This window comes from Peromyscus eremicus, chromosome 6, assembly GCF_949786415.1.
Source record: "Peromyscus eremicus chromosome 6, PerEre_H2_v1, whole genome shotgun sequence".
Classification (NCBI taxonomy): Eukaryota; Metazoa; Chordata; class Mammalia; order Rodentia; family Cricetidae; genus Peromyscus; species Peromyscus eremicus.
In genome coordinates this window covers 81,599,215-81,622,534 of record NC_081421.1, presented here as the reverse complement: position 1 = coordinate 81,622,534, position 23,320 = coordinate 81,599,215, and the positions used below count along the sequence as shown (strand labels likewise).

General features: G+C 45.2%; 1 protein-coding gene across 2 annotated transcripts in view; it reads left to right on the top strand.

The window, feature by feature from the left end:
* Elapor1 (endosome-lysosome associated apoptosis and autophagy regulator 1) overlaps positions 1-23,320 on the top strand; it is an 87,405-nt gene that overhangs the window by 1,880 nt on the left and 62,205 nt on the right. The window lies entirely within an intron of this gene.

Genomic DNA, 23,320 nt, shown 5'->3' with positions numbered 1-23,320 from the left:
TACAAGAGCTATATCGGGAAGGCAGAATAAAATTTATCTATGCAAAATGTGAGAGATTTGAAAACCTGTTAAAAGACTAACATTGTAGGAGTAATGCTAAATGTCAAACCCAGCTAAAGTTTTGAGGGGTTAAAACAGTCCTTTTAAGTCACCAATGTTAATTAACAATGCTGATTCAGTTCCTTGAGGAGTACTAGTATTATGTAGAGGTTCTAAGCACTAGCCTGTCTACAACATAACACATCATGAACAAACCAAGGGGGATTTTTACACGAATAAAGTTTGACTTAAAAGATTCATTAATATTCAAAGTAACCCATCGGGATGGAGAGGTTGCTCAGTGGTTAAGAGAACTTGCTGCTTTTGTAGAGGATCTGGGTTTGGTTTCCAACAACCACACGGCCATCTCTTAATTCCAGTTCCAGGGGATGTGACACCATCTCTTGGTCTCCGAGGGCCCTGCTTGCATACAGTATACTCATAACATAAAATAAAAACATTTTTTTAAATGAAGTGACCCCAGGGCTTCGATGTAACTACAAGGATTATTTTAACCTCTCAAACCCTAGCTAGGTTTGACATTTAGCACTCCTGCTCCAGTGCTAGACTTTTGACATGTTTTCAAACCTCTCACATTTTGCATAGTTTATAGAGTGCTTGCCTAGTACACACGAAGCACTGGGTTTGATTCTCTAACACTGACTAAACAAGGCATGGAAGCTCATGTCTGTAATCTCAGCACTTAAACAGTAGGAGCAGTGGGATCAGAAATTCAAGTTTATCCTCAGCTACATAGTGAGAGACAGGCTCCAGAGAGTCATCCTCTGGCCTTCATTTGGGACGTGTATGCCCATATTAATACACATGTCATAAATATACACACTCCATGCTGGGGGAAACAGCAGTAACTGCAAAGTGAAACCAGTCAGTGGGCTTTTTAGAACATTTACTTGTCCCAATTATTATGCCCTGGCCCTGGCCATCTAACATATTTACCAAGCCGCTTCATGATATATTTTAAAAATAACCAAGAACATGATGATCTTCCCAGTGACATTGGTTCACTGGCCCTGGTGGCTTGTGGTCTATTCCCTTGCCTAAGAATTAAACACTGTCTGACAAGATAAGAATTCTACCATTCAATAGCAGATTATCATTAAGACCTTTGTCCACTATGGACCATATGAGACACTGAAGGCCCTGAACACTTACACCATCTTGGTTGAGAGGGAGGGACAAATATCAGCTTAAGAACTCTACTTTGTGAGCAAATGTTGCCTTTAGACCTATTTAAACAAGCAATGTTTGCTTAAGATGGAGTGAGCCGAAGGCAGTGGATAGATAGGTGTTCAATGTTCCACAGTTTGGGAGTTGTGGAATAGACAGTCTGATAACACCAACCTCAGAGAAGACTGTCTTGAGGATGGAAAGAAAAAAAATACACCTCAAATACAAAATAGAATTACTTCACCCCTGCTTCTTGGCTCAGATGCTTTAGTTAGAGCCACACCTCTGGCCAGGATGAACTGGCTTTGGAGGCATGCTCATTGGCCGTGGGCATCAGCTCCCCTTGAGCAAACGGCCTCTAAACACCCTCGACTCTAAAATGATGAGGAAGATGGGAATGAGTCCATTATTATGGAGTTCTTCATGAGGCAATATGAACTGATCCAACTAGATTGTGGATTTCCAACACTAAAGGGTGAAAGTTCGGCTCAAGGGAGACTCACCCTTCTTCGTTCTTGATTACCATATGAATTTCTCAAGAGCCTCTTATCAAGCCAAGGCAGTAATGCTGTCACAGGCTCTCTAGAAAAGCTGAAGCAGGAAGAGGGGAGACTTGGCTTGAGGCTCTGTTGAGGTGGCATGGTGCTGGGAGTGCAAGACGCTGGCTGTTCGCCCGGGGTTTGGCACTCCTGTCACAGGTTTACAACAATCGGGGTCACCAGTGGAACAAAACATCCTGGATGATGTTTGTCTGCATGAATCACTTCTTTAGCCCTGTGCTGGCCCAGGCTAAGTGCTGACTGAGAGCCAAACATGGTGGTTTTTTTTTTTTCATAGTGTAACAGATCTAAATCGAAGGAGAGGGGCAGAAAACTGCCTTTGACATGACCTGCCTAGTCCTGAGGCTGCTGTGCTAATTGCTCCCAGAGGGACCCAATCCATACTGAAAGGCCCAGGGGGTCCTAGGAATCTGGCAGACACCAAAGGGAATAAAATTTGTTGAGTGAGTGACATCTGTGCCATTTAGTAAGGAATCAAGATCATTAATTCCCCGATAGCTTCAGATTCCTGTCCTGTAAAACGAAGGGAGTCGTATCTATCTCACAGGACTGTCGTGAGGACTGGATTGAATTAGACAGCACATGTCAGATACCTAGTATGTACTCCCGGGATATCGTGGGCCCTCAAGAAACACTGGAGGCAAACAAGTCATGCACACAAATAATAACATGTAAACATTGACCTAAGGTTAGCGTGTGGTCAGCAGGAGCGGTGGAAGAGAGGTGAGTGGACAAGACCCTCACCGGAACCATTGGCACTTGGCCTGCCTCTGGAGTAACTAACCAGTTGCACTCACTGGCAGACATGGAGGCTGGGTGATTTCTAGATAGAGGGAGGAGCCTGAGAAAAGTTGAACAGATGGAAGAAACAGAGTCTGGGAATTGCAAGTAGACCAGTTGGCTGAAACAGGGATCGATGTGGGGATAGTAGGCAATAAGATCAGAATGTTAGAAACCAAACAGAGAACCCATTAGGATTTCTGGCCAGGATAATAGCCTGCCCAGGGGAATAAGCATGAATATGGTTGAGGATTAGGGCTATATTTCAGTTGCCGGAGTGTTTGCCTGACTTCAAAAAGCCCTAGGTTTTGTTTTTATGTTCAAGCTATCTGTGTATTATTTCTCCTGTAGTTGTACATAAAATCTTTTTATATTTAAAAAAGGACAAATACTATAGAATTGTATTACATGAAATATATAGAATATACAAATTCATAGAGACAGAAAGATTAGACGTTATCTCAAGATGGAGAAGAAAGGAATATAGAACAATGATTTCCCAAGCACAGAATTTCTGTTTTGTGTGATGGAAAAGCCCCACAAACAGACAGCAGTATCAGGACATAATATCATGAATGTAATAAATCAATACAATTAATGTAATTAATGAATATCATAAATATAGTTATTGAATGAATACTGCTAATGTAATCAATGAATACCACAAATGTAATTAATATCATAAGTGTAATTAATGAATATTATGAGTATAATTAATATCTTGAATGCAATTCATGCCACTGAATTGTGAACTTAAAAATGGTTACAATTGCCGGGCGGTGGTGGTGGCGCACGCCTTTAATCCCAGCACTCGGGAGGCAGAGCCAGGTGGATCTCTGCGAGTTCGAGGCCAGCCTGGGCTACCAAGTGAGTTCCAGGAGAGGTGCAAAGCTACACAGAGAAACCCTGTCTCGAAAAACAAACAAAAACAAAAACAAAAAACAAAAACAAAAAATGGTTACAATTGCAAATATTATGTTCATTTAAAAAAATAAGGTGGAATGTAATCACCACACATTATATGTGTGTATGAAATTGAAGACAGTGATGTTCTAAAGTAGAAAGTGGTGATGGTGTCATGGGCCTATGAGGATGCTGGACTAAAGTCTATCAAATTGTGCAAACAGGCAAATGGAATACTATGTGAATTATTTGTCAATAAAGATTTTATAAAATGTAAAAAAAGAAAGAAAAAAGAAAGAAAGAAAAGCCCTAGGTTTGCCAGGCTGTTGGTGGTGCATGCCTTTAATCCCAGTGCTCCGGAGGCAGAGCCAGGTGGATCTCTGTGAGTTCGAGGCCAGCCTGGGCTACAGAGTGAGTAGTTCCAGGAAAAGCTCCAAAGCTACACAGAGAAACCCTGTCTCAAAGAACCAAAAACAAAAACAAAGACAAAAAAAGCCCTAGGTTCAAATCCTAACATTATATAAACCAGGCATAGTGGCTCGTACACTCCAGGTAATTCATTTTTTAAACATATGTGTGTTTTTGTGTGTCTGTGTGGGTATGTGTATGTAAGTACAGGTTCCCTTAGAGGCTAGGAGTGTCAGAGCCCCCTGGAGCTGGAGCTATAGGGCATTCCTGTGAACTGAACTGGAGTCCTCTGTAAGAGCAGTGTGTGCCCTTAACCAATGAGCCACCTCCCCAGTGCCAGCCCCTCCTGTCATTCCTAACACTCTGGAGGTGGAGAGGGGAGGAATTCAAGGTTATCCTGCACTACACAGAAAATTCAAGACCAACCTGGGCTCCATGAGACCTTGTTTATAAAATAAAAGGAAGAAGAAAGAGAGAGAGAGAGAAAAAGAAAGGGAAAAAAGGAAATGAGAAGAACGTGGTTGAGTTGGATAAAAGCTCAGTGCAGGAGGCAAAGTGAGGAAGTCAGTTCAGGATTTGCCTGAGTTATCGAAGGGACTGTGCCGGCTTAGTGTCAGTGTGATGAATGCAAAGGCCTAAAGAGGACAGACAGGCTGAAGGGAGAAGCTGGAGGATGTAAATGATCGAAGGGGTAGGCTGCTGTTGAAGGGGCAAGTGCAAATTCTTTGTCAGGATTTGAGCATAAGGGAATGGTTGGTAGTGGTTGCTAGCTGAACTGCAGAAAGAAGACACAGCCTTGGTGAGCAGGGTGATTGGTCCTTCTCCTCGGTGCCCGTTTCCTTATCAGCTTCTATAGGGTTGAGGAGTCTAGGGTCTTCACCACATTACTGCCCAGTAGGACTGAGCTCCTGAGCTTTTATCTTTTCTCCTGGAGGCTAGAGCTCCGTAGGGCCGTGGGCAGATCTACAGAGTACCCAGCACCTCGGAGCTTTCAGGAAGTATTCCACAGCAGTGGAAATGAGTGAACATGACTCTTGTGGCCCTCGATGGTGACGCAGGCCTTTAATCCCAGCACACTGGGGAGGCAGAGGCAGGTGGGGATCTCTGTGAGTTCGAGGCCAGCCTGGTCTACAGAGCTAGTTCCAGGATGGCCAGAGCTACATAGTAAGACCCTGCCTGGAAAAACAAAACAAAACAAAAACAACCAACCAAAAAAAAAAAAAACCTGAAGAAAGAAAATGAGTCTTGAGGTTAGGAGCCACTGAGTCTGGATGTTTAGAGCACCTGCCACTAGTGACCAAGAGAAGAATATTATCAGTGACTAAGGAACAGTATCTTGTTGGGATCTGGACATTTAAGAATCAATTTTGTGATTTGCCTGACTCAAATAAAACTAGAATAATAGTTATCAGACTTATTTAAGACATTTAAAAGGTGGTATATCTCATGGGCACATAACTTGGAATACACAGACAAGGAGGGAAAATAATAATAATAATAATAATAATAATAATAATAATAATAATAAAGCACCTGGAATCCCATCACTCAAATTACCATCCTGTGTGTATCCCTGTGAGGGAGACAGAACGGTGGCATGGAGTGTGAGGTATGGATCAAGCTGGGTTCAACTTCCCAGCTCTTCCACTTGTAGCTAGGAGGTTATTTGATCTCCTCATGCTTCAGCTACTTCTCTTAGATATGGGGATGTTGGGAGCCAGGGATACAGTTCGGTATAGGACACTTGTCTGGCTGTGTGAGGCCCTGAGTTTGATCTCTAGCACTGAAAAAAAGGAGATATCAATAACACTCCTTTATTATGACAATTTAAGTGAGTTAGTACGTGTGAGGTGCTTAAGACAATTCTTTGCATAGTAAGTATTCAATAAGTGTTAATGGGTACAACCATGTTTTAGAGAAAGTGGAATCGGCACTCTCCTATAGTAATAAAACATTGTTAAGAGCCAGGGCTGGAGAGAGGGCTCAGCAGTTAAGAGCACTGGCTGGTCTTCCAGAGGACTAGAGTTCAATTCCTAGCACTCCCATGGTGGCTCACAACCATCTGTAACTCCAGTTGAAGGAGATCCAATGCTCTCTCTGGCCTCCACAGGCACTAGGAACACACTTGATTCACAGACATACATGCAGGCACAATGCCCATACACAGAAAAATAAAATAAAATCAAAATCACTAAGGACCTAAGGGTGATAGAAGTGGGCTGAATTGAAAGCTGAGTGTGGTGTCACACATCTGCAGTCCTGGGAAGCAGAGACAGGAGGATTACAGAAAGTTTGAGACCCTTCCCCCAAGCCAAAAAAGCAATGGGTATGTGGGTAACCCCAGTATGCGGGACAGAAGGGCTGCCTCAAGTTCCAAATGAGCCTGGGCCACATCGGGAGTCTCAGGGCACCTTGGCTACAGAGTTAAACCCTATCTGAAAACAGAACAAGCACATTTAGAAAATCAGGAGAGGGGAATAGATGTGAAAGGTGTTCTGGGGAGAGTTGGTGGAGCTTGGCGAAGTCAGGACGACACAGGAGAGTCTGGGCCTATAGCTCTCTACTCAGTGGCCACCAGCTATGGGAGGCATCTGGCCACAGTATGTCTAGGACCCTGAGGAAGGAGATGATTAGTTTTATTTCATATTAATTAAGTGAAAGTTAAAATAGATACTCAAATACTGAAAAACCTTTAAACTTAGTTTAGAATAACTTGGGTAAATGAATGTATTTTCTTTTTTTAAAAAAAATAATTTATTTATTTTTATTTTATGTGCATTGGTGTTTTGTCTACATGTATGTCTGTGTGAGGGTATCAGGTCCCCTAGAAATGAAGTTACAGACAATTGTGAGCTGCCATGTGGGTGCTGGGAATTGAACCTGGGTCCTCCGGAAGAACAGTCAGTTAGTACTCTTAACCACTGAGCCCTCTCTCCAGCCCCGAATGTATTTTCTTAACTGTGATTTTTATAACATTCAAAACAGAAATCAAAAATTTCTGATGCGGATTTGGTGCTGAATTGAGCTGTATTTTGATGTATTTATTTATTTATTATTATTTTGTTGTTGTTTTTTTCAAGACAAGGCCTCACTATATAGCTCTGGATGTTCTGGAAATCACTATGTAGACTAGGCTGGCCTGGAACTCACAGGGATCCACATACTTCTGCCTCCTTAGTGCTGGGATTAAAGGTGTGTGTCTCTACACCGGCTGGGCTGTATTTTAGCAAGACAGTGTTTCTCTAGCAGGACAGCTCTGGCTTCCTAGAACTCACTTCGTAGACCAGGCTGGCAATGAGCTGTATTTTTTTTTTTTTTTTGGTTTTTCGAGACAGGGTTTCTCTGTGTAGCTTTGCGTCTTTCCTGGAACTCACTTGGTAGCCCAGGCTGGCCTCGAACTCACAGAGATCCGCCTGGCTCTGCCTCCTGAGTGCTGGGATTAAAGGCGTGCGCCACCACCGCCCGGCTGAGCTGTATTTTTATACCTGTCAAATTTGAAGACTGAATATAAGAAGAGTATCTCAATAATTTATAATGACTCTAAACTTGTATGATCTAGATAGTATCTAAATATAACTTATTATTAAAATTAATTTCACCTTTCTCATTCCTTTTTATATTTCTGAGAGAAAGTAAAAATCCTGTGGGAGATTCACATTCCTATGGGAGTTTGCTCGCCTGGAGGTAGCAGGTCGTGTGCGCGGACTCAGGCTGTTCTCCCACTACAGCCACATAATCGAGGGTCACCTCTGGCCTTCAGCTTTTTGTGAGAAGATGGGAGGAACTTGCTTCTTTTCACAACTGCTGGGAGGATTAGGCAAGATAATTTGCAGAAAGTGGCAAAAGATGTTGTATGTCCATAAACGTGCTTGTTAGTCATTTATGAGTTACTTTTAACGGACTTTAGAGGACCATGAGATTGTCCTAGGTGGCCTTGGTGACGAACTGGAGGAGCTTGCCTGGCCAGTCTCTAATGCCAAACTCTCACCGTGACTGTCCCTCCTGCCTTCTAAGGCAAGTCAGCAGTTTCTCCTCACTCTGGAGCCACTCAGTCCTCTCCCCCACTGAACCCCTTATTTATTTATTTTTAGACAGTGTTGCTATGTGGCCCAGGCTATTTTCAGAACTCAGCATGCTCATGTTAGCTTCCCCAGTGCTAGAGTTGGGCATGTATCACCAGATCCAACCCAAATAGTATTACTCTTACTTAAGAACTAAAAAGAAAAATAACTGTACAATGATTACACACTGATAAACATTTAATCATGGGGATGGAGAAATGGCTCAGAGGTTAAGAGCATTGACAGCTCTTCCAGAGGATCTGGGTTCAACTCCCAGCACCCACATGGCAGCTCACAACCTTCTGTACCTCCAGTCCTAGAGGATCTGATACCCTCTTCTGGCCTTCATGGGCACTGCATGCATGTGGTGTAGAGACCTATATACAGGCAAAACACCCTTACACATAAAAAGAAGTAATAGAAATTTAAAGGTCTGGCAGTGGTGGCGCACACCTTTAATCCCAGCACTCAGAGGCAGGAGGATCTCTGAGTTTGAGGCCAGTCTGGTCTACCGAGTGAGATCCAAAACAGCCAGGGCTACACGGAGAAATCCTGTCTCAAAACAAAACAAAACAAAACAAAACAAAACTTTAAAATAAAGACAGACATGGTGGCTTAAATCTGTAATCCCAGCACTGGGAAAGCTGAGGCAAAATGGTTGTCTTTCTACAAGTTCAAGGACAGCCTGGCTACACAGTCAGACCTTGTTAAAGAAAGAGAAAGATTAAAGAAGAAAGGAAATAGAAAGAAAAGGAGAGAGGGAAGATAAAAAGGTAGGGTTAGGGATGCAATTCATTGGTAGGGCACTGACCTAGAATAATTTTGACGTCCAGGGAAAACAGACTTCTCTTGGTTGCCGGTCTCCTATCTGTCACCACTCTACTTGTCTGTATAGCTGTTCCCCTTGATAACGGCTCCTTTGAAAACCTTGTCTAAAAACAGTGTCTCTAGACCTCTCCCCTTTATTGAACACATGCCGCATTCATTATCGCCCCCGATGTTTTCAGGAAAACTGCACTTGTTCGATCCTTCGGTAATCTCTGTCCCAACAGTCTTCATCCACCAGCACTCAACAGTCTGATCACAGCCTCCCTGTGCGTTACTCCCCGGTTTCAGACACCAGCCCTGCTGGAGGTTTTGCTTCTGCCCCCCGGTGGCTCCTTCCCTTGTCTTTTTGAACTATAAACCTGTCAGTTCCCGGAAGTCAGTCATCGAACCTCTCTCTAGTCCTCCATCTCTCTCTACCCAGCCTTTTCCATCTTCACTCCCTAGGTGATCTCAAACAGCATCATGGCATGGAAGACTCCAAGTGTATGGACGGTTCTTGAATTCTTGCTTCTAGTCTGGACCTAGAGACTTGTATAGCCAGCTGCATCTGTGGTCTCTGTAAGCACTCGTTTGACTGACAACTCATGTTCCTCGTGTCCAGACCCCTGGTCCTCAACATCATTAAAAGATTTGTTCCTCAGAGAATCTCTATCAACTTAGCTCCTAGCAACCCCTTCCTTCTAGCTGTTCAGACCCCAAGTCTTGACTCCTCTCTTTCTCCTTCCTCTAATAGAAAAATTTTACCAGCTCTACCTTCAAAATCTACTCCAAATATGGTGGTTTCGCACTCCTCCACTGTTACCCTTGTCCGAGATGACATCTCCAGGCCCCCAACATAGCTGCTTTCCTTCCACAGTGACTTCTTGTTTCGCTCACTGAGTAAACTTACCAAACATAAGCTTGATCTCTGTCCTCTCCTGCCCAAACCTTTGAAAGTCTCCTTGTCAGGGCCGGAGAGATGGCTCAGCAGTTAGGAGCACCGGCTGCTCTACCAGAGGACTGGGGTTCAATTCCCAGCACCCACCTGGCAGCTCACGATCGTCTGTACCTCCAGTTCTAGGGGATTTGACGTCCTCTTGTGGTCCCCGAAGGCACCAGGCACGCATGTGGTATATAGACACACATGCAAGCAAAACACCCATATACATAAAAATAAATATAATAAATCTTTTAAAAAAAGGTTTCCTTGGTAGAGTGGGAACCAACTTCTTTAGTGGTCTGCAAGGCCCTGAACACAGGCGGCCCCTATTCCTCTGCAGCTACATCACCCTCCTGGCTACTTCTCAGACAGGACGGACAAACTTCTGCTGTTTTCCCTGTGCGATTTCTCTCCTACTCCTCTTCAGATTTCCACGGTGACAAGACCTCCTGGAGACCCACTTCCAGACCCAGTGCTCACCGTCGCCCTGAGTGCTGGTCCCTCACTTTCTTTTCTTCTCTTTTTAATCTCTTTTCTTCACGTGTATGTGTCTCCCTAAACAAAATCTTATTTAGTTCTACTTTTCACTTCCATAAAAATGGGGGATTTGCTTTTCTAATATATCGATGTTACATATCATATATAATTATTAGCCATTCACATTTATTTCCATTATTATTATTATTATTATTATTTTGGTTTTTCGAGACAGGGTTTCTCTGCATAGTTTTGGTGCCTGTCCTGGATCTCGCTCTGTAGACCAGGCTAGCCTCTAACCCACAGAGATCCACCTGGTTCTGCATCCTGAGTGCTAGGATTAAAGGTGTGCACCACCACCACCTGGCTTATTTCCGTTATTATTATCATTAATTATTACAGTTTATATAGTTATATTATTTGTTAGTTACATATTACATGATTATTGTATTTTTATATGGTGTTTTTATATCTTGTTCATTTTCATTGTTATAAAATACTCCTTTGTATAAATAGTTCTCAGTTTTAAAAATTCATTTTCCTGTTGAGAGACATTTGGATCTCAAGCATTTTGTTATTTTAAATGATGCTGCTGTGAACAATCCTGCATCTGTCTCCTGACAGGAAAGTGCACATTTCTCAAAGCTGTAAGGTGCTGGGTCATGGGCTGTGTGCAGATTCACCTTTGGAAGACACTAAACTGTTTTTGGAACTGATCATGATTTCTTTTTCAATTATTTCAGAGGGTAAGTGATTAAGATGCATATGTTGATTCCTAAGGCAGGAATACAATTCCAACACTTAGGAGGCAGACACAGGAAGATCACTATTAGTTTAGGGGCAGCTTGGGCTGCAATATTGAGTTCACAGCCAGACTGAGCTATATAACATTCGTCTGTCTAAACTAAACAAGGGCTGGGGTATATAGTTCAGTTGGTAGAGCACCCTTACTTACATTTTCAATTCAAATGTAGCTTTTGCTTAGATAACTTTTCAATAATAATAATAAGGAATAAAAAGAAGAAGAGGAGGAGGAGGAAAAGGATCCGTTTCATTTAGCTTTTGCTATGTCATAACTTCCCTAAGACTTAGTGGTTTAAAGAGTAGCCCTATTTGGCTCAGAACTCTGAAGTTTCACTGGGTGGATTGTGAGGTCTGGGCAGGATGGCTGACCGCTGCTGGGCTCCCTGTGTGTGACTGTGGCCAGCTGGGGGTTGTAAGCTTACTAATCTAAGAAGCCTCATCCAGATGTCTGACAGGTGGCAGGCTGTTAGTGGTTCCTGTGTGCTTACCTTGTTTCTCATTTTTCAGTAGGCTAGCTCAGACTGGCTTATACTATAGTCTCAGAATTCCAGGCAGTGAGAAAGTATGTGTGTGGCTTGTACCCAAACAAATACACATAAATAAAATAAAAATGAAAGTCACTTGGGAGGAAAGGGTTTATTTTATCCTATAGGTTATGGCTCACCATCAAGGGAAACTGAGGGAGGAATTCAAGACAGGAGGAACTCAAAGGAGCAGAAACCATGAAGGAACGCTCCTTCTTCTCTGGCTCTTACAGCCTGCTTTCTTATACAATCCAAAACCACCTGCCCAGAGGTAGCACCGTCCGCAGTGGGCTGAGCATTCCCACATCAATCATTAATCATTAATCAAGAAAATGCCCGCAGACACGTCCACAAGCCAGTTTTATGGAGGCAGTGTCTCAGTGGAGCTTCCCAGGTGACTCTAGTGTGTGGCGAGTTGACAGCAACTAACCAACACAGTAGCCTGGGTTGACCTGGAACTTGCAAACCTCCTTCCAGTTTCACTCATCAAGGTCAAATACCGAAATGAACACTGTACACCCATAGTTTAGATGTTTGCTCCATTGCCGTTCAGTTAACTCAACCCCCATCTCTTCTCCCCTCTCATTCCCTTACTTTCTTTTGTGAGGCCAGGGTTCACCGGATAGCCCAGGCTAGCCTCAAACTGCTCATCTCGTGCCGCGACCTCCAAGTGCTGGGGCTACTACAGATGTGAACCACCACACCCAGTGTGGCATTTCCTCCTCTCTTAAATGATGTTTCTAGAAATGGGGATTCCCTAATCAAAGGGTGGATTGTATAATTGATGTTGCTCAAGAGTCCTCAATTTCTCTTTTGGGGAAATTACGTAAATTTGATTTCCCACTAAACTTGGATAGCCTCATCTCTTCTAAAGTTGGTGTTTATTAATGAAAAATGTGAGACTTAATCCAAGCTGGGTGTTGTTATCACTTACTTTTTCACTATAAAAGTAATCCACACCCAGAAGGTGGCATGGGATCCCCTGGAACTGGAGTTACAGATGGTTGCGAGCCAGTGTGTGGGTGCTGGAACTGAACCCAGCCAGCTCCTCCGTAAGGACAAGTGCTCCTAACTGCTGAGCTATCCTTCAGCCCTATTTTTCTTTAAAAATTTTTACACGTGTGTATGCATTTGTGTGTGTGTGTGTGTGTGTGTGTGTGTGTGTGTGTGTGTGTGTGTGCATAACACGAAGCACTGTGGTGGTCAGAAGACAGCCCGTGGAAGTCAGCTCTATCACCATGTGAGTCCCAGGAATTGAACTGATGTTGTCAGGGGTGGCGGCAAGGGCCTTAACCTGCTGAGCCACATCAGGCTCAAGCCTACATTTTAATTATCTGTCTCTTCTGACTAGAATGCAAACTAGCTATGGGCTAATATCTTTGTATGCTTTATTCATTTTATGCTTTTAATGCTCATCACACAGTAGGTACTTCACTTTCTTTTCCCAAATTAAGCCCCGTTTTGTAGATAACGAAATTAAGGTACACAGAGATATTAGCCTGTAGGAAGACACTCAGCTAGAGAAAGAGCAGGAGCTCAGGCAGCTGGCCTCTTAGCCATCACGCTGTCTCCCTGCCCTTGCCTCAAATCCAAACAGTCCAAGTGGTATACACTGCAAAGAAACCCCAGTTTCCATTTAGGTCTACAAGTCCCCCAAAGCAAACCTCTGTCAAGACTCCCACATGACATTCTTTTCGAAATACTTTGTTCCCAAAGAAAAACATATATGTCCTTTAAAAAACTGTCTATAAAAATTGCATCAGAGTAGCTGTCCTATCTATACTTTGTTGTTTTCACTATGGCAGCTCTTACTGTGTGTGTATGAGGTACATGTGGCTCCCAGAGGACAACTTTGCGGAGTTGGTTCTTGCCTTCCACCTCTACCTAGGCGCCGTGGATTGAACTCGGGTCATCAGGCACACACGGCTAGCATTTTGATGGGTGAGCCATCTCACCAGGCCTGTGCTTGGATGTGTGTATCATAATGTATTGCAGCGAACGTCTCACGGTCGATCCCAGTCACGTATAACAATGCTCCAGGAAATATCCTCTTACAGGTCGATGGAGATTTGTCTATCTCTGGAATAAATTCTTAAAAAATAAGACGACTGTGTCAAAGAGTGCGCTTCGCATTTCTATAGGAGGCGAGTGTCTCAGCAGCAGCACTTACTTTCAAAGACATTATTAGCCTTCTCCGTGACAGGCTCAGGGGAGACGTCGGCTGTGAGAAGAGCCAGCAGAGCTCACTGACCCCGGGGAATTGCTGAGACATGAAGGGCAAGGCTGGAGGGCAAGTCAGCTTTCTCAGGCTGCCGGTTGTCTAAATCAAGAAAGTTAGGCAGTGGTTAAATTTTCTTAATTAAGTAAAAAATAAAAAGAGTATGTCAAGCTCCTAGGGCTTGCTTAGTCTGTGCTGTTCCTCTGTGTGTTTCTTCCTCCTGTGTGTTGGACCAGATTAAAGAATGGAACAGATCGTTATAGTGAAGGCTTGACAGCCGCTGGAGACAAGTACATCTTCATACTCCACTTTGCAAGCTCTAAGTCTGAGAAGCCTGATGTGTGGTTATCATCTGTTCTTTACCCTTCCACTCGTCAGGGGTTATTAAGCACAGTTTTTAAAGACCTGGATAACTATGCATCATGAAAAGGAAATAGGTTGAGGCTTATGGCTTTCTACTTTTTTTTATTTTAGTGTGTGTGTGTGTGTGTGTGTGTGTGTGTGTGTGTAGTGTGTGTGTGTGTGTGTAGTGTGGGTATGTGTAGTGTGTGTGAGAGTGTGTGTGTGTGTGCCTATGGGTGAGTGCACCAACGTTTGTCTTTGAGAAGGCCAGAGGACCTTCCTCTAACTGGAGACTTCCTCTAACCCTACTCGGCTTTATTGCCTCCAGACAGGGTGTCTCACTGAAGCTCTTTGTTTCCGTAGGGAGACTAGTTGGTGAAGAAGCTTCCAGGACCTGCCTGTCTCTGATCTCTAAATGCTGGGATTACAGCCACGCACAGTTACACCTGGCGTTTGTTTTGTTTTGTTTTGTTTTTTTTGTTTTTCGAGACAGGGTCTCACTGTGTTGGTTTGGAACATGCTGTATAGATGAAGATGGCCTCATATCGGCGTGGTCCTCCTGACTCTGCCTCCTATGTGCTAGCGTTAAGGCATGAGTCACAGGACGAGACTGTCAGGTTCTTAAAGTCTTGGCTGGATGGAGAACCTGAGCTGTGAACATTAGGGGAGATCCACCAATGGCTCACTCTGTGAGAAAAAAAAAAAAAGCAGAATAGTATATATATACATATACTTGTACACACACACACACACACACACACACACACACACGTATGTATATATATGTATGTGATTAGCCTCTGCAGTCACTCTACTATCAGAAAGCACAGATCTTTCCGAACACATCACTGTGACTTGTTAAAACACAAAGAAGGCTGTCAGACATTAGAAAAGCGTCCTGAAGAAATTGCGGAGCGGGCCGTGGTGAAGCACGCCTGTAATCCAGGGAGGCAGGGCCAGCCAGGTCTGCATAGGAAGTTCCAGGCCAAACAGGACTCCCTAAAGGAACTGTGTCTTAAATAAACAAAAAAATTGTGGCCATTGGTCACCTGGAGTTCCTTAAGAGTACCCTACTAACGCCTGCCACTCTTGATTCAGGAGAGCTGACTCCATGAACTTGGACAGCCTTTGGGATCCGCATGTCTGGTGAGGGAAGGAGATGCCTCTTCCTCTGAGATGTTCCACAAATGCCAGTCAAGTGGCAGAGCAGTCCCTTAATGTCCCCTTCCCTTTGCTTGTGGCTCTTATCCTCCACCCTACACAGGTTCTGGATTGTTTTCTTCTTCTTTGGACTATTGAGAAATATTGTCCACATCGGTACCTGGTTCCAGAGAATTTAGCATTTGAAAATATCAGTAACAGGTTCTCTCTAGAAATTGCTGATTATCATTGTTTATTCTATAAAATACTTACCTTTTCTCTGATGTTTAAATTTTTAAAAAAATTATGTAGAGAGTGTGTGTGTGTGTGTGTGTGTGTGTGTGTGTGTGTGTGTGTGTAGAGAGTGCAAGTATGCCACAGTATGAGTGTGGGGGTCTGAGGACAACTTGCAGGAATCTGTGTGTTCCTTATGGTAGAAGGAACATACAGATCGAACTCCAGTTATCAGGCTTGACAGCAAGCACCTTCATCCCTGTAGCCATCTCACTGGCCCCTTATATTTCATAACTTTAATCTTCCAAAGTTTAAAATAATTTATGCACCAAGTTATTTACTTTTTTGCTAGTTTTTTGAGACAGGCTCTCACTATATATCCTTGGCTGGCCTAAAACTCACCATGCAGACTAGGCTAGCTTTGAACCCACAGAGCCCCTGGAGCTCTAAGATTAAAGTCGTGCTCCACCACACCAGCCTCTAAGTTATTTACTGAACATGAGGGACAACAACAACAAAAAGACACAAAGAACGATATGACAGGAACTCCACATCTGAAGATCCATGGCTGTTAAAGGAACAGGCAGTGGCAGGAAGTTACAGGGCGAAATGACGTGTGTGACAGAATGGGGTCAGATGGCAGCCAGCAGCGGCAAGGCAGACACTGGGACTGGCACCAGATCCCAGCCCAGCAGGCTTCTAGACTCAGGCAAGCTGCAGCATCTCAGGGTTCATTTATCCAAGAAACTAATCAACTTCCTTGGAAAGGGGTTTGCAAAAATGAGGGGGGGGGGGAAAAGACCATCACAGTAATCGGCTTTGGTAGTCCCTGATGTCCTTGTGACAAAGGGCTATAAATCACGTGGTTTAAAATAGCCAGGTGCATGCCATCGAACCCAGAACTCCTGGAGGAAGAGGCAGGCAGATCTGTGAGTTTGAGGCCAGCCTCATCTACCTAGTGAGACCTTGTCTCAAAAACAAAACTGGAATTTCTAGGCATGGTAGTTAGTACAGGCCTTCAATCCCACCCAGCACTGAGGAGGCAGAGTTCCAGGCCAGCCAGGGTCACATAGTGAGACATTGTCTGAAAAAAAAAAAAAAACAAGAAAAAAGAAAAAAAAAAAAACAAGAAAAACAAAACAAAACAAAAAAACTGGAATTCTCTGAGTTCCGGAAGCCAGAAGTCACAAGTCCAAGTTTAATATGGCAGCAGGGGTCCTCCACCCATGAGAGCCACAGAGAAGAATTCTTCCTTGTCTCCTCCCTGATTCTGGTGGTTGCTGGCCATCATGGTGTCCCTTGGTTTGCAGCCTCTATGGTATTATTATTGTGTGTGTTGCTGTCTTCTCAGAAACTAATGATACCAGGCACTAAACAATGAATTTAGGGCTCATCCTAATTCTTCTTCTTCTTCTTCTTCTTCTTCTTCTTCTTCTTCTTCTTCTTCTTCTTCTTCTTCTTCTTCTTCTTCTTCTTCTTCTTCTTCTTTGACAAGTTCTCTCGGTGTAGCCCTGGCTGTCCAGGAACTCACTCGGTAGACCGGGCTGGCCTCTAACTCAGAGATGCTCCTGCTCTACCACCCAATTGCTAGGAATCAAGGCATACACCACCACAGATTTGGGCTCATCCTAATTAAAGATAGCCTCAGTTTAACTAATTATACCTACAAAGATATTGTTTTGACTAAAGTTACGTTCTAAGCCCCAAGGGGACAGGATTTTATGTGGAAACACTGGTATACCAGTGTGAAGTATGGGAACTCTCCAGGGGCCAGAATCCTGGTGAGGGCTGGGCATGTAGGGCTCAGCTGACAGAGTGCTTGCCTGTCAGTCACAAAGCCCTGAGTCCATCCCACCACCGAGGAAATTGGGTGTGGTGGTGAAGGCAGAAATATCAGGAGTTCAAAGGTCATTCTAGACTACATAGCAAGTTCCAGGACACATGAGACTCAAAAAGAGAAGGAGATAGAGACCAAGAGAAAAGTTTTTGAGCAAAGTCAGTGTAGATTTCTTCCTTAAAAACAGTATGTATTTTATGTGCATGTGTGTGTCTAAGTGTTTGTATGTGCATCCCATGGCAGGAGCCCTTAGAGGTCAAAAGAGGGCTTCCAATCCTCTGGGACTGGAGTTGCTGGAGGTTATGAGCTGCCCTGTGGATGCTGGGAGCCAAACCTGGGTCCTCTGAAGGAACAGTATGCCCTCTTAACTGCCGTTCCATCTCTCCAGTCTCCATCAGTGCTGGTTTCTTAAGGAAAAGTGAAAACTCTTGAGAGGGAGGGTGGGGTGTCTAAGGGAAGAATACCTCTCAGAACAAAAAACTGACTCAGATAAACAGAAAAGTCATTTCTGTGGGCTAGAGTGTTAAAGAGAATCTCACAGAAGAAGTAAGGGTTGGGAAGCTGGGGGATGGCTCAGCAGTTATAAGCACTTGTTGCTCTTGCAGAGAGGACCCAAGTTTGGTTCCTAGCACCCACCTGGTGGCTCACAACCACCCAAGACTCCAGATTTTGAGTTCCAGGGGGATCTGATGCGCTGTTCTGACCTCTATAGGCACCAGACATACATGCAGTGTAGCCCTGGCTGTTCTGGAACTCGCTTTGTAGACCAGGGTGGCCTATCAGTATTTTAACAATGGAATTACTAAAACCAGCTCTGAGTGAGATAGGAACTTCTTTGTTCCAATCAGAATTCAAGAACACAATCCTCCTCTTAGTGGAACTTTGGAAGTTGTAGAAATGGAGCATATTTTTCAAACCTCTGATTTCTTTTGTCTCAACTTAAATAGGAAGGGCTATGGTGCTTCATGGCTGTGTATTAACCATTCTGAAAGCTGGCACGGGTCAGAGCAGCAGGGAAGCCCAGGCAGCCCGTTTAGGGGTGGTTATAAAATAAAGGAGGCAGCCCGTTTAGGGGTGGTTATAAAATAAAGGAGGCAGCCCGTTTAGGGGTGGTTATAAAATAAAGGAGTGGCGGTCTCTGTCCGCTTCCTCCGGGGACTGAAAGGCAGAGCAATCCTCTCAACGCCTTCCTGGAAATTAGGGGTGTTTGGCATTCTGCCTTCATTTTTTTCCACCAGATTTCATTCTTGGACCTGAGCCACTTTCGATCCAGCCAAGTGTGAAGTGCTAGTGTGCACTCAAGGCCCGAGTGATGAGCTGCCCTCAAGGGGTTAGGGTGGGAATGGGTGGGCTGCCCGGTGGCGGGAAGGGAACATGGGAGCAACAGGGGTGTGGGCTCATGGATTTCAGCACGGGACAAAAGGAACATTTCACCTGGTAACGGAAGCCTCAAAGACTGAGGACTTGGGAGAAGGGAGTGGGTTAAGGCTCTCATGTCAGGGTCCTGTTTGAGTGAGGGCAGTGGTCCACACTTGTAGTTCCAGCCCTCAGGAGGCAGAGGCAGGAGGATAGCTGCAAGTTCGAGACCAGCTTGGTCTATGTGAGTTCCAGGCTACTTACCAGCCAGGATGACGCAGCCGCTATCCTCTTCCTGTCTCAAAAAAAAAAAAGTCTTAAGAAAGGAAAAGAGCGGGAAAGATGCTCCAGTAGTAAAGGGCTTTCCATACAAGCCAGAGGACATGTGTTCCTGTCTCCAGCACCCAAATAAAAAGGGGGTGCCCAGGAGGGTGTACCTGTAATTCCAGAGCTGGAGAGGAAAAGACAGAGGATCCCTGGGTCTTGCTGAGCAGGCAGTACAGCCAAATCAGCAGGCTCCAGGTTCATTGACAACTCTGTCTCAAAAACAATCTGGTGGACAGTTAGTTATTGAGGAAGGCCCCCAACATTCACCTATGGCCTCCATGCTCTCTCTCTCTCTCTCTCTCTCTCTCTCTCTCACACACACACACACACACACACACACACACACGGTCCATTCTTTGTTCTTTTCTACGAAACTGCTTCCACCAGAGGTACCCCCGCTTTGCACCGTGGATGACACAGTTTCCAAGGAAGACTGAGGGTGAAGGGTGGCGGGGCTCCTCCTGTCGCTTTAGCCTCGGGTGCCTTCAGGGTTCTGCCCTGCAAACCTCCTGCCCTTCTCCACAGGAGCCCAGAGCTGAGGCCTGACTCTAGGCCTTGAACCAGCCTTTCCAGACGTAAGGGCCCTGACTGCTCTCCATTGCCCACGGTCTGGATGCTACTCTCTCCCACCACCAAAACTCCCAAAAAAGAAAAGCAGCTTCTTTCAAAACTCAGATTATAGGCCAGGCATGGTGGTCCATACCTATAATCTCAGCTCTCAGGGGGGCTGGGGAAGGCCAGGAGTTCAAGGTTATTCTTGGCTGCATTGCTAATACAAGGTCAGCCTAGGCTACATGACAGCCTGTCCTATAAAAAAAAAAAATCAAAACAAACAAAGAAAGAAAACAAAACAGTTGGAGATACAGCTCAGCGGCAGATGCCTTCCCTGGTATATGACATGCTCCTGGGTTCCTAAAAGAAAGGAAAACGGTCTTGCCAAGGCTCCCAGAGCCCAGCCCTGTATAACAAACAAGCATCTGCCTAGTGAACAGCTGGCACGTATGGCCGTCCTGTTGGCTCACTGGTAAGACAGGTGACGGCCGGCCGGGCCTGCTCTCCAGCTGCTGCTCTTAGCATGTAGCTGATCTCTGGAGAGTCCAGCCAACCCTTCCTCCATCACTGCAGGCTGAATGCCTGCGGCAGCTTTAAGAGCGCCCTCACTGCCTTTTCATAAAACATGTTTTTACGTGTATGGGTGTTTCGAATGCTTGTATGTCTGTGCATCGCGTGCATGCCAGTGCCTGAGGACGCCAGAAGAGGGGTTCAGATTCCCTAGAACTGGAGTTACAGATGGTTGTGAGCCACCATGTAGGGTACTGGGAATTGAACCCGGGTCCTCCCATCTCTCCAGCCCCATACCCTGGCAGTCTTACCCTAAGAGGCCAGGCCAGCCAGTTTTCTTCTCCCGGTTTAAAAGCAAAAGATGCAGCTGAATGGGGGCATTCTCTTAGGAGCTGTCTCCCAGGAGGTCTCATCGTTTACAGCAGAAGAAACCTGAAGGAAATTCTGGTTTAAGGAACTGTCTCTGGGTACCCTTGTCTCCCTTCCCTCTGTTTCAAAAATGGTGCTGTGTGGGGTCTGAGGGTGTAGCTCAGAGGCAGAACTGCAGAGTTTACAAGGTGCTGGCTGGATTCATCCCCAGCTCTGGAAAAAAGAGAAAAAACGGAGAATAAGGCCGGCACAATGGTACTGTAATCCCAGCACTTGGGAAGAAGCAGCAAGAGGATCAGGAATTTCGGGATAGCCTAGGCTACAAATCAAGTCTGAGGCCAGCTGGGATTTTGTGAGACCTTGAGCATCTGAACATAGAGGAGAAATGTATTTCCTGCATGAAAAGTGACAATGGGCATTGGGCTGTAATGTAGTTGGTCAAGTGCTTGCCTAGGACACACAAAGCTCTGGGTTAGCTCCCAGCATTGTATAAACTGTGTGTCTTGGCTCATGCCTGTGATCCCAGCACTTGGGAGGCGGAGGCAGGAAGATTAGACATTCAAGGTCATCTAGCTATGTGGAATACCCGAAACCCTGTCTCAATAAATACATAATTGATATAATTTTTAAAAACATAAGCACAATGGTTGGGGGAGGAAGGGAAGTTTCTGCAAATCCTACAATTGCATATGATACCCAAAAGGAACAGGACCATGCCAGTCCTCCATGCCCACTGTCAGCTCCAAGCAGGCGACATCCCAGGTCCTCTTGACTCTGTCTCTGAGTGTTTGAATTACAGGCATACAGGCCACTATGCTTGGTTCTGCTTTGATCTTTTCATTTTCTACTTTTTTTCCATCTAGAAGCCATCATTAAATTTCACAGCACAGGACTAAGAACCATGCTTCTCTTTGTCTAGATAGGAAACTTGATGTGTGGACATTATACTGAGGTAACCGTGTCCTCCAAATATTTCTGTGTAAGGTAGAGTATCCATAGAGTACCCCAATGTGGGCTGATCTAGAAACAGGGCCTCTGCAGATGAAATCCTGACAAGAACATTAGGGTGGGGCTTAATCTGACTTCTTTTTTTTTTTTTTTTTTTGGTTTTTTTGAGACAGGGTTTCTCTGTGTAGCTTTGTGCCTTTCCTGGGACTCACTTGGTAGTCCAGGCTGGCCTCGAACTCACAGAGATCCGCCTGGCTCTGCCTCCCGAGTGCTGGGATTAAAGGCGTGCGCCACCACCGCCCGGCTAATCTGACTTCTTAAGAAGGGTTGGAGAAATTTGGACTTAGGGGTACACACAGTGAAAATGCCATGTGAAGACAGGAATTTCACAAGCTATGGTAGTACCTGTCTGTAACCGCAGCGTTCAGGAAGCTAAGGCAGGGGGATCATCAATTCTAGGCCAGCCTGATTTCATAGTTAGACACTGACTCAAAAAAAAAAAATCCAAAAAAAGGTAGTACACTGTTAATAAGCCAAGGAACACCCCAGATTCCTGGTGGTCCCCACAAGCGAGGACGGCAATGTAGAACGTACTCCCCCTGCCCGCTTCAGGGGCTAGCTCCTGCTGAGTTCTTGATTTCAGACTTGTGGTATCCTGAACTGTGAGGCAGCAAAGGCTTGTGGTTTGAGGCTGCCCCGATGGGGGGGATGTTCAGCAGCTTTGGCCGACCACCACAAGCATGGTGGGGTGTAACAGTGCACCATTAGCAGGGTGCACTGAGAAGAGGCAGACAAGGATGTGCGTGTGTGTGTGTGTGTGTGTGTGTGTGTGTGTGTGTGTGTGTCTGTGTCTGTGTGTGTGTGTGTGCGTGTGAGTGTGTGTACGGATGTATGGAGGCAGAGGACACCCTGAGGTGCCGTTCCCACGGCCAGTACCCACTGTCTTCGTTGTTGTGGTTGTTGTTGTTGAGACGGTGTGTCTCACTGGCTGGGAACTTGCCAACTTGGTTAGGCTGGCTGGCCTTCAGCGCCAGGATCCACCCGTCTTTGTCTGCCCAGGGCTGGGATCACAGCACAGGCTACCACACTCAGGCCTTCGTGCTTGAGCAGTGAGCCCCTTACCAGCTGAGTGCTGTCTCTAGCCCAGCTCCCTGTTTTCTCTCCTTCTATCTCCTTACTGTTTGGAGTGGATTCATTAATTAGTTCTTGTGGAGCTGAGGATCTAACTCAGGGACGTCCATAGGCTAAGCAAGTGTTCTGTTTCTGAACACCACCGCCAGCTAGCCCGCTAAATATTTTTAATCTCTTAGAACAGTGGTTCCCAACCTTCCTAATGCTGCCACCCCGTAGTAGCGCCTCATGTTGTGGTGACCCCCAACCATAAATGTATTTCATTGCTACTTCATAACCGTAATTTTGCTATGTTGTGAATCATAATGTAAATATCTGATACGTGACCCTGTGGGGGTCGTGACCCACATGTTGAGAACCACTGGTATAGACACAGTTGTGTTAACCATCTGCTGGTGCAGCAGGGCCGTCTGCACTGGGTCAGAGTGGATCAAAGACCTCAGCCAGTTCCAAAACCATATGAAGTGTTTCCAGATCTCTGTGATGTGTCTGCTACAGGCCAAGCACAGATGTTCAGAGGTCGTCAGTCAGAAACAGGAGTCAACGACACCGCTATTTAAGCAGGTGTCGGCCTCAGACGCAGCCACCCAATATGGCAGCTGCCCGTTGCTGCTGGGTTCTGTGGAGGACAGCGCTCTCATCTTCTTGAAGAATCTGGGCCAGCACCAGGAAGGGCGGGAAAGGGGGCCAAGGTGGGCTGGTGGAATGTGAAGAGTGAGCAGAAAGAAATGGGGGTGTGCTGCAGAATGGGAGTATTCTGCAGAATGGGGGTGTGCTGCAGAATGGGAGTATTCTGCAGAATGGGGTGTGTTGCAGAATGGGGGTGTGCTGCAGAATGGGGTGTGCTGCAGAATGGGGGTGTGCT